The sequence below is a fragment of the Mirounga leonina genome, unplaced genomic scaffold (genome assembly GCF_011800145.1).
Source record: "Mirounga leonina isolate KUSES-001 unplaced genomic scaffold, KU_Mleo_1.0 Mir_93, whole genome shotgun sequence".
NCBI classification, from domain to species: domain Eukaryota; kingdom Metazoa; phylum Chordata; class Mammalia; order Carnivora; family Phocidae; genus Mirounga; species Mirounga leonina.
Genome location: NW_023270854.1, coordinates 41,247,420 through 41,257,221, shown reverse-complemented (window position 1 = coordinate 41,257,221; position 9,802 = coordinate 41,247,420).

Below are 9,802 nucleotides of genomic sequence, written 5' to 3'. Positions count from 1 at the left end.
TCCAGGCTTGTTCTTTTTCAAATTTGTTTTGGCTATCTGGGGTCCCTTGGGTTTCCATATGAATTTTAGGGTGATTTTTTTTTTCTCTATTTCTGCAAAAAAATGCCATTGCGATTTCGATAGGGATTGCATTGAATCCATAGATCACATTAGATAGTACTGATATTTTAACAATATTAAGTCTTCCAATCCATGAACCTGGATGTCTTTCATTCATTTGTGTCTTCTTTAATTTATTTCAGAAATGTTTTGTAGTTTTCAGTGTACAAGTCTTTTACCTCCTTAGTTAGGTTTATTCCTAGTACTTTCTTCTTTTGATGCCATTGTTAGTGGAATATTTTTGTTAGTTTTTCTTAATTTCTTTTTCAGTGCATTTTTTGTGTATAGAAACACAACTGATTTTTGCATTTGGTAATCTGCAACTTTGCTAAATTTGTTTATTATATCTAATAGTTTCTTTGTGGAATCTTTAAGGTTTTCTACATATAAGATTATGTTATCTGTGAATAGAGATAATTTTATTTATTCTTTTGCAATGTCGATGCTTTATATTTCTTTTCTTGCTTAATTGCTCTGACTAGGACTTTGAATACTTCGTTGAAAAGAAGTGATGAGAGTGGGCTTCTTTGTCTTGTTCATTATCCTAGAGGAAAAGCTTTCAGTATTTCACAATGAATATGATGTTAGCTGTGGGTTAAAGAACTGAATTTTAACTGAATTTAATTCTAATTTGTTGAAGTATAATTTAAATAACATCATACAGGGCGCCTGGGTGGCTCAGTTGGTTGAGTGACTGCCTTCGGCTCAGGTCATGATCCTGGAGTCTCTGGATCGAGTCCCGCATCGGGCTCCCTGCTCGGCAGGGAGTCTTCTTCTCCCTCTGACCCTCCCCCCTCTCATGTACTCGCTCTCTCTCATTCTCTCTCTCTCAAATAAATAAATAAAATCTTTAAAAAAAAATAACATCATACAACTAGTGGCTACCATTTTAGATGGCACAGTTCTAAAGAGTTCAAAAATGAATAAATGTTAGACTCATCGACAGATATGAGTTTAATATTTTTAAAACATAATTAATTTATAAGACATACTTTTAAGTAAGATGGCTTAGAGTCTTGGTAATGTGAGAGATATATATAAATCTGCATTGATTTTACTTAGATTATGTTAATAGGATTATGAAGTAACATAACAAAGCCCTATTGACAATCATACCAAGAATTATTAGGTAAAGTTTTCCTATTGACAGATAACTGAGATCAGTTTTCTGCTATGCTTTGGAAGGTAGTAAGCCCATACTGATATAGGTAAGAAGTGATGAGATTGCATACCACTGTTTCTTATGTAACGCGGAAATCTAATCATAGTTGTAGAGTCCATTAAACTATGAAGAAGCCGTGGTTGCTAAAAGGAATTTATACTAGTGCTTGAAGGGGGGGAAAAAAAGGAAAAGGAAAGAAGGAAACCATGGAGAAAATTGAAGCATATGTTCTCAACAATAAAATGCTATATAATTCCATATTCTTGCACATCATCTCCCGTAAACTATTTCTGAATGATTTCTGTTTAGTAAATTCTTTTTTCGAGCTTATGCTTCTAATTTCTTCTAATAAATCAAGTCAGTATCCATTAGACATGAAAATAATTACATTATCTTTCACTTTGGTTTGGGGATTATATTCAATGAAGGCAAAATAAGGAAAACATGATAATCCGGTTTTCTCAATGAATACCTGACAAGATTTGAGGTATCTAAATTTCTGTGATCTCCAGTATGGATATTCACTCTACTAAAATGAGACCTGACACACAGTGTTTGCAATTCCCAAGGAAAGTGTCTTCCTACAATCTTACTCAAACCTACATACTCACAGTACACACAGTAAGTTATTATTTCTTGTTCTTTAATTATTAGAGAAAGATGGGATCATACACAAGCATGTTAGGTCTTGTTTTCTTTTCTATATTAGACCACATAACTACAATTCTTTTTTTCCCATGTTATCTCTTAGTGTTAAAAGTTGTTATTAGTAAAATCAGTTGGATAATTTCTTGTTCAACATATAGTACTTCTTAGTTGTTTTCCTCCCTGAGGAAGAAGAAAAAAATATTTTATTCAGGCTAATCTTTGATATGATTTGCAATTTTTTTTTTTTAAATCACTGACTATTGACGTATTCTAGTTCTCTAAACCAAACCATGCCATCCTATTTGGAAGTTTTGATTTTCTATTATCTCTGGGGTTTCAATTGTTTTTATTTAGTCAATTTATCAGAATAGCATTGCAGATAATATTAGTGTCTGTTACCATTTTTGTAAAAGAAAACTTTCTAGAATTATGGCACATTTCAGTGGTATAATGACTAAAATTTATGGGTCAGCAAGAGTTCCTATATGACATTTAAGAGGTTATGTGCTTTCTGTTTATTTCCTAAGGGGTCGAGCTTATTAGATATACATTCACCATTATTGGTAGTATTGTCCAAGAGTCACCAAAAAAAATTATGCATCAGGGGTTGTTTATGCTGTGACTATTTCACACTTTAATAAATAGAAGAACATTTGGGTTAGTTCATAATACTCATTATAGCATCTCCATTGGTTATAAAAACAGGGTAGAGTCAAAAAATAGAAAATTTTAGGGGCGCCTGGGTGGCTCAGATGGTTAAACGTCTGCCTTCGGCTCAGGTCATGATCCCAGGGTCCTGGGATCGAGTCCCGCATTGGGCTCTCTGCTCCTTGGGAGCCTGCTTCTCCCTCTGCCTCTCTCTCTCTGTCTCTCATGAATAAATAAATAAAATCTTTAAAAAAAAAAAAGAAAATTTTAAGCAAAATCATAAATAAATCACACCAAGTTAAGCACCTTCTCAAGTCCTACATCCCTTGTTTAAAAAAAAGTTGCCTTGGGCTCAGAAAACCGTAAGATCTATACCATTTCTATTATTTTCTCTAAGTGAGTTCCTCACATAATATTAATGCCTTACAATTCACAATAAGATATAACATATGTTTTCAAGGTATTTTTGGTAGATTCTTATTTACAAAACTGATGCATTTTGACTCTTGAGTATTATGCTGTCCTGCATTCTAAAATACTGAGAGGTTCAATGAGGTCAACTATATTTCTAAGACAAAAAGAGAATTTAGTGGTACAGCTAGAACATTTACCTTAGACTCTTGATTCCTAGTCTGTTTTAATTGCTACATGTCATTTCCCCACCCCCACTTCTCACCACTGGATGAGAACATTGTATTGATAACTAAACCTTTGTCTCACTGTTTCTTTTCAAATCAGAATGTACAATAGGTTGACATGCAGGAAAGAATCCATCAGCTAGTTTATAAATAGTTGAGAATTAAGACTAATCATTTACATTCCATCAAAATTAAAGCAAACAGCACAGAAGCAGAATGAAAATTTGTTTGAAAATACATATTCATAGAGGAAGTTTTCAAGCTCTGATAAGAAAAAATTGCTTCAATCTCAGATTTGCTTACAGCCACAGAATAGAAATCTCTAATAATAAATATTACAGACTCTCATATTCTGTAACTCTGTCCATATTTGTGAGTCCTAGGAGGTCTCATGGTTTATTCTTCTACCTATGTAGTGATGAAGTCTCAAATTCAGCATCACTTGCAAACTTAATCTGTGTGCTTGTTTAATAAACATCTTTCATAAGACAAGATCTGAAACCACTTTGTTTCTCATAGCTCAATTCATTGTCACTTATAATACTTAATTTTTAGTCTTTGAACCAGTTTTTCAGTGTATATAACAATCAAGGTATATAAACAAACTTTATTTTTTTTACCAAAGATTGCAAGGGGCCTATTAATATAATCCATACATTTTATAGGTTATACCTTTGTTCTTAATTTTCTTTTTCCTGAGAACTAAGGGAACTGAAGATACTGGTATGAAGATGAGAGGTTAGTGGATCTTGAGGCTTTGAGGGGCAAACAAGGTATATAATAAAATCCAAAGTGGTAATTTTGGAAACATATAAGACAGAAGGAGAAATCTCCTACTAAAAGCTGTAACAGAAGTAACTGGAATAAATGGGTTTCAATTTTATGTTTTTTTCCTCCAGTTCATTTAGCCCATATCCATGCCCCTAACCACTTACGCCTCCTCCTTTGATATCTGATGACCCTTAAGCATGTTGTTTACAAATACACATTTGCCTGGGTTCAAATCCCAGCTCTGTCATTTATTAGCTATGTAATCTTGGGCAAAATTGGTTGTACCTCTGTTTCTCTATCTGTTAAATGGGAAGGACATTGAGGATATCTTTTAGAAAAGTTCCTGACATGTTAAAAACACTTATTAAAATATTTATTATTGTTGTAATAATTATTTTTATTGGGTCTTCTCTGATATGATAGTCTCTTTGAGCAGGAATTAATATTTCCTTTTTTTATTAAAGATTTTCTTTATTTATTTGACAGAGAGATAGAGAGCAAGTAGGCAGAGTGGCAGGCAGAGGGAGAAGGAGAAGCAGGCTCTCCATTGAGCAGGGAGCTGGACGTGGGGCTCGATCCCAGGACCCCAGGATCATGACCTGAGCCAAAGGCAGCCACTTAACTGACTGAGCCACCCAGGCATCCCAGGAATTAATATTTCCTGATCAAAACAACTCAGCCAGGTATCCTGATTATCAGTAACTTACTAAGGACACAGGCAGATTTCTGCTAATGATATGACTAATCACCCACTGAATTTATAACAATTTCATCAATCAGCCAATAAAGGATCAGAGAAAGAGATTTAAGCCATAGAGATCAGAGAAAGAGATTAAGCCGTTCATTTTGGCTAGGGGGTTACTGTTCATTTTTTAGTTTGATTCTTAGCTTTATGATCTATCAGATGGCTAAAGGTGACCTTCCAAATTGTTTATTAAGAATAATTTCAGAAATTTTCTATTTTATGACAAATGCTTAACTAAAATATCTTTTTTTAAAAAGGCTACTTTTTCTTGAGTTTCTTCAATAAAATTTAATACACATACATAATTAAGCATCTACTGAAGTTTCAATTAACTTTTACAAAAAGACTCTAATAATGGGAATATCTAATATAGAACATAATCCTTACTAGATTATTAATTGTCTTTTCTATCTTGGAAATACTTATTAAAGCCTCCTCCTTAGATTATAAGTGGAGGTGGGAGGTATAGTTACACAAAATATTTTGATCAATTCTACTTTATAGATGAAAAATTGAGAAATGGTTATTCAAATATTCTGATATGTATGTATTAGAATATATATTCAGAAAGATATATGTTATGTATCAAAACATACATATATATATATATATATATATTTATATATAAAATAAGAAAGCCCTAGCCATACAGAAGCATAAATATTTTCTCAACAGTCTTAACTGGATCCATTGTCACAAAAATGTAGCAACAGTCATAAGAATGAATTGTATCAGTTGACAATATATGACCAGAACAGAGACTAGTACTTTCTGAGATTTCCTGGCTTGCAAAACAGTTTTTCACTACGTAGAACTGATTCATATTGAATTCCATGGGCATTTGAACAAGTTCTTGGTTTGAGTAGGTGTGTAGGAAGTCCTTTTTAAATTGTTTGAAATCAAGTTGTTGAAAACAGCGAATGTGTTATACAAGTGTGGTAAGCTAAACAATACAGTGAAATCATTGAGCAGTCGCTTGTGCGAGCATAAATCTTATGATTTAAAATCTAAGCTGAAATATTAATATAATTATTGTCACAGGCAGTGATGCTAAAGGCTAAAATAGATATTGTTTTCTTTACTTTTTTGCACAGAATATATATGATAAAATGAATTTAAAGCTTATAAATGAATGAGCACTAAAAACAAAAAGAAACTGAATTTAGGTCAACTGGAACAAAGCTTCCTGAAATACGTATACATAAATATCAGTAAACTACAAAGTAGTTTTTGGAGATGGAATCGTGGTTCTCTCCATGCCTTAATTTTTGCAAGCAGAGAAGTAAATTGTATTTGTGTTTGTTTTAGTATGTCTGTTCACAAAAATTGCTTCTACAGAGATTCCTAATTGATATTCATAAGTGGAGTTCTGAGGGCAACATCAGTTATTCTTTTGGTCCATGATATTTTTTATTCTCATAATAATACTGACATATTCCTGGGCGCCTGGGTGGCTCAGTTGGTTAAGCGACTGCCTTCACCTCAGGTCATGATCCTGGAGTCCCGGGATCGAGTCCCACATCGGGCTCCCTGCTCGGCAGGGAGTCTGCTTCTCCCTCTGACCCTCCTCCCTCTCATGCTCTCTCTCTCTCATTCTCTCTCTCTCAAATAAATAAATAAAATCTTTAAAAAATAATAATAATACTGACATATTCCTTTTGCAGCGTTTGGTTCCTCTATCTGATCCTATACAATAGCGTTTATGGAAAGGGGAAACTCAAAAGAGAGTCTTTACTAATAGCTGGAGAAAAGCCATTGTATTTCAGTAATTTTCTATGTAAAATTGGGATGAGCAAATGAATTGGAAACATGTTAAATTTCACCACGTATTATCGCTTATTCAAGTATGTGTATGAGAAAAATGTACTGTTGATTTCTCTTATATTTGTGTAAGTTTTATATTCATAACTTGCTGCTGAAAGTTTAGGTATTTTGATCCTTTGAAACAAATAGGGGCAATTTATCAATGATCTTTATTAGTGTTAATATTTAGTGGACTTTTCTATACAGGCAGTATGTAAAAAAAAATATTTTTAATTTCCTGTGTTACTGGCCCCAAGAAAATGAATTGCATGTTCTCAGGCAAATAAAAAAAGACAATTGTAGAGATAATAGTTACTCATTCAATAGTGAATTATTATTGACATTCAGGCAATTTTATCATTATTTTACTGTGGTTTCTGACTTGAACTTCAGTGGAATCATCATCTTTTTCGAAGTGCATATTACTAATTTATTATCTGTAGGAGAAAGAAAAAGCTTCACTTTAGTGCCTGAAGGCATAATTCCAGTATCTGACTGAACTCTGCAAGTGGAAAAACTGAACCCAAGTGTGCAACCAAAGTTTTGTGAGTTCAAGTATTGAAAAGCCCTAGACCTGACACTAATTTTTTGAATTTATAGATATCTTACTTGACAACATAAACCCTTGGCTTACTTTGCTCTGGTTGTAAAATAAGCTGCTGCTCAAATCCCAGCAGAAGACTGTGGTCCATGAAAGTGTTTCACTGCTAAAAAAAAAAAAGGATTGCCTAAATCTAAATTTCATATTAAAATTAAAATTATAATTATTATCAAATTATTTGGGCAGTACTTATATTATGCCTTCATGTAATCCTTACTTTTTGTCATAGCATCTTTAAAAATTCTTCAATTATTTATATCTTTGAGGAATGGAAGAGTCCTTATTTATTTGTGTATCTCCAGCACCTTGGACAGTGCTTATCCTATACTACTTGTTGAATTTAACTGTTTTATGTACCTAGGGCAGTCAATAAAACACAGAATATAGCCATAATGACCAGAGGTGGCTATCTGTCAAATATTTTTTTTGTTTCTACATCTTAATACTTTTTAATATGCATTTTTAAAAGTTAATCTGGCCATAGAAATGATCTAGTTATTCAACCAGATCACATTTAAATCAAGAAACAGACTTAGACATATCCTTGGAATAATATCCTATAGTTTAAGCCAAAAAAATATGAAAATACAAATATTTCCAGGTTCCATATCAAGAACATAGAATAAGTAATTGATAAACTCATAATGTGTCAAGTTGATCCTGGCCAAACACAGATCTTTGCCTATATGGATATACTTTGGTTCACTATCAAACTAGCAAACAGGTAATACAAAAAATATAATATGTGAGATCTACATGATTCATTTCTTAAAGATTTTATTTATTTATTTGAGAGAGAGAATGAGAGAGAGAGAGAGAGCACATGAGAGGGGGTGAGGGTCAGAGGGAGAAGCAGACTCCCTGCTCAGCAGGGAGCCCGATGCGGGACTCGATCCTGGGACTCCAGGATCATGACTTGAGCCAAAGGCAGTCACTTAACCAACTGAGCCACCCAGGCGCCCCTACATGATTCCTTTAATTCTCTCTTATTTTTAGAGAAAAGAATAAAGGTTAAAAAAAAAAAAAAAAAAAAGGTCTTCCAGATCAAAAGAACAAGAAACTGAGGCTTTTAAACCTGATACCATTAGGGTGTAGAGGAAACGGAGCAGAAGAATTCAGAGGTCTTTCTATTACTGGAGTTACATAAGTATTTTCATTTTCTGTTTCTTACTATATATACTTTTTTCACATATAGTTAGATCGATATATATATATATATATATATATATATATATATATATATATATATTAGATAGATAAATACAGGTATAGAGATAGAGATGAATATATTTTCATGCCTACACGACTTCAGACTTCCAGCTATATTACAAAGCTGTAGTCATCAAGACAGTATGGTACTGGCCCAAAAACAGATACATAAATCAATGGCACAGAATAGAAAACCTGGAAATGGACCTACAACTATATGGGCAACTAATCTTCAACAGAGCAGGAAAGAGTATCCAATGGAAAAAAAGACAGTCTCTTCAACAAATGGTGTTGGGAAAACTGCAGAAGAATGAAACTGGACCATTTTCTTACACCATATACAAAAATAAATTCTAAACTGATGGAAGACCTAAATGTGAGACAGGAAACCATCAAAATTGTAGAGGAGAACACAGGCAACAAGCTCTTTGACCTCAGCTGTAGCAATTTCTTCCTAGACACATTGCTAGGGGCAAGGGAAACAAAAGCAAAAATGAAGTATTGGGACTTCATCAAGAGAAAAACCTTTTGCACAGTGAAGGAAACAATCAACAAAACTAAAAGGTAGCCTACAGAATGTGAGAATATATTTGCAAATGACATATCTGATAAAGAATTGGTATCCAAAATCTATAAAGAACTTTATTAAACTCAACATCCCCCCCCAAAAAAAAAATAATCCAGTTAAGAAAAGGGCAGAAGACATGAATAGACATTTTTCCAAAGAAGACATCCAGATGGCTAACAGACACATGAAAAGGTGCTCAACATCACTCATCATCAGGGAGATGCAAATCAGAACCATGATGAGATACCACTTCACACCTGTCAGAATGGCTAAAATTAGCAAAACAGGAAACAACAGGTGTTGGTGAGGATATGGAGAAAGGGGAACACTGTTGCACTGCTGGGAATGCAAACTGGTGCAGCTACTCTAGAGATTAGTATGGAGGTTCCTCAAAAAGCTAAAAATAGAACTACCCTATGATCTAGCAATTGCACTGCTAGGTATTTACCCAAAGAATGTAAAAATATACATTCAAAGGGGTACATGCACCCTGATGCTTATCGCAGCATTATCAAAAATAGCCAGCCCATTGACTAATGAATGGGTAAAGAAGATGTGAGATATATATGTAGATATATCTCTCTATGTATATATATATAGATATCTATATCTAATGGAATACTACTCTGTCATAAAAAAGAATGAATCCGCCATTTGCAATGACATGGGTGGAGCTAGAATGTATTATGCTAAGCAAAATAAGTCAATCAGAGAAAGACAAATACCATATGATTTCACTCATATGTGGAATTTTTTTTTTTTTTAAGATTTTATTTACTTGACAGAGAGAGAGCGCGCAAGAGCAGGAACGCAAGCAAGGGGAGTGTGAGAGGGAGGAGCAGGCTTCCCGTTGAGCAAGGAGCCCCATGCGGGCTGAAGGCAGACGCTTAACAACTGAGCCACCCAGGCG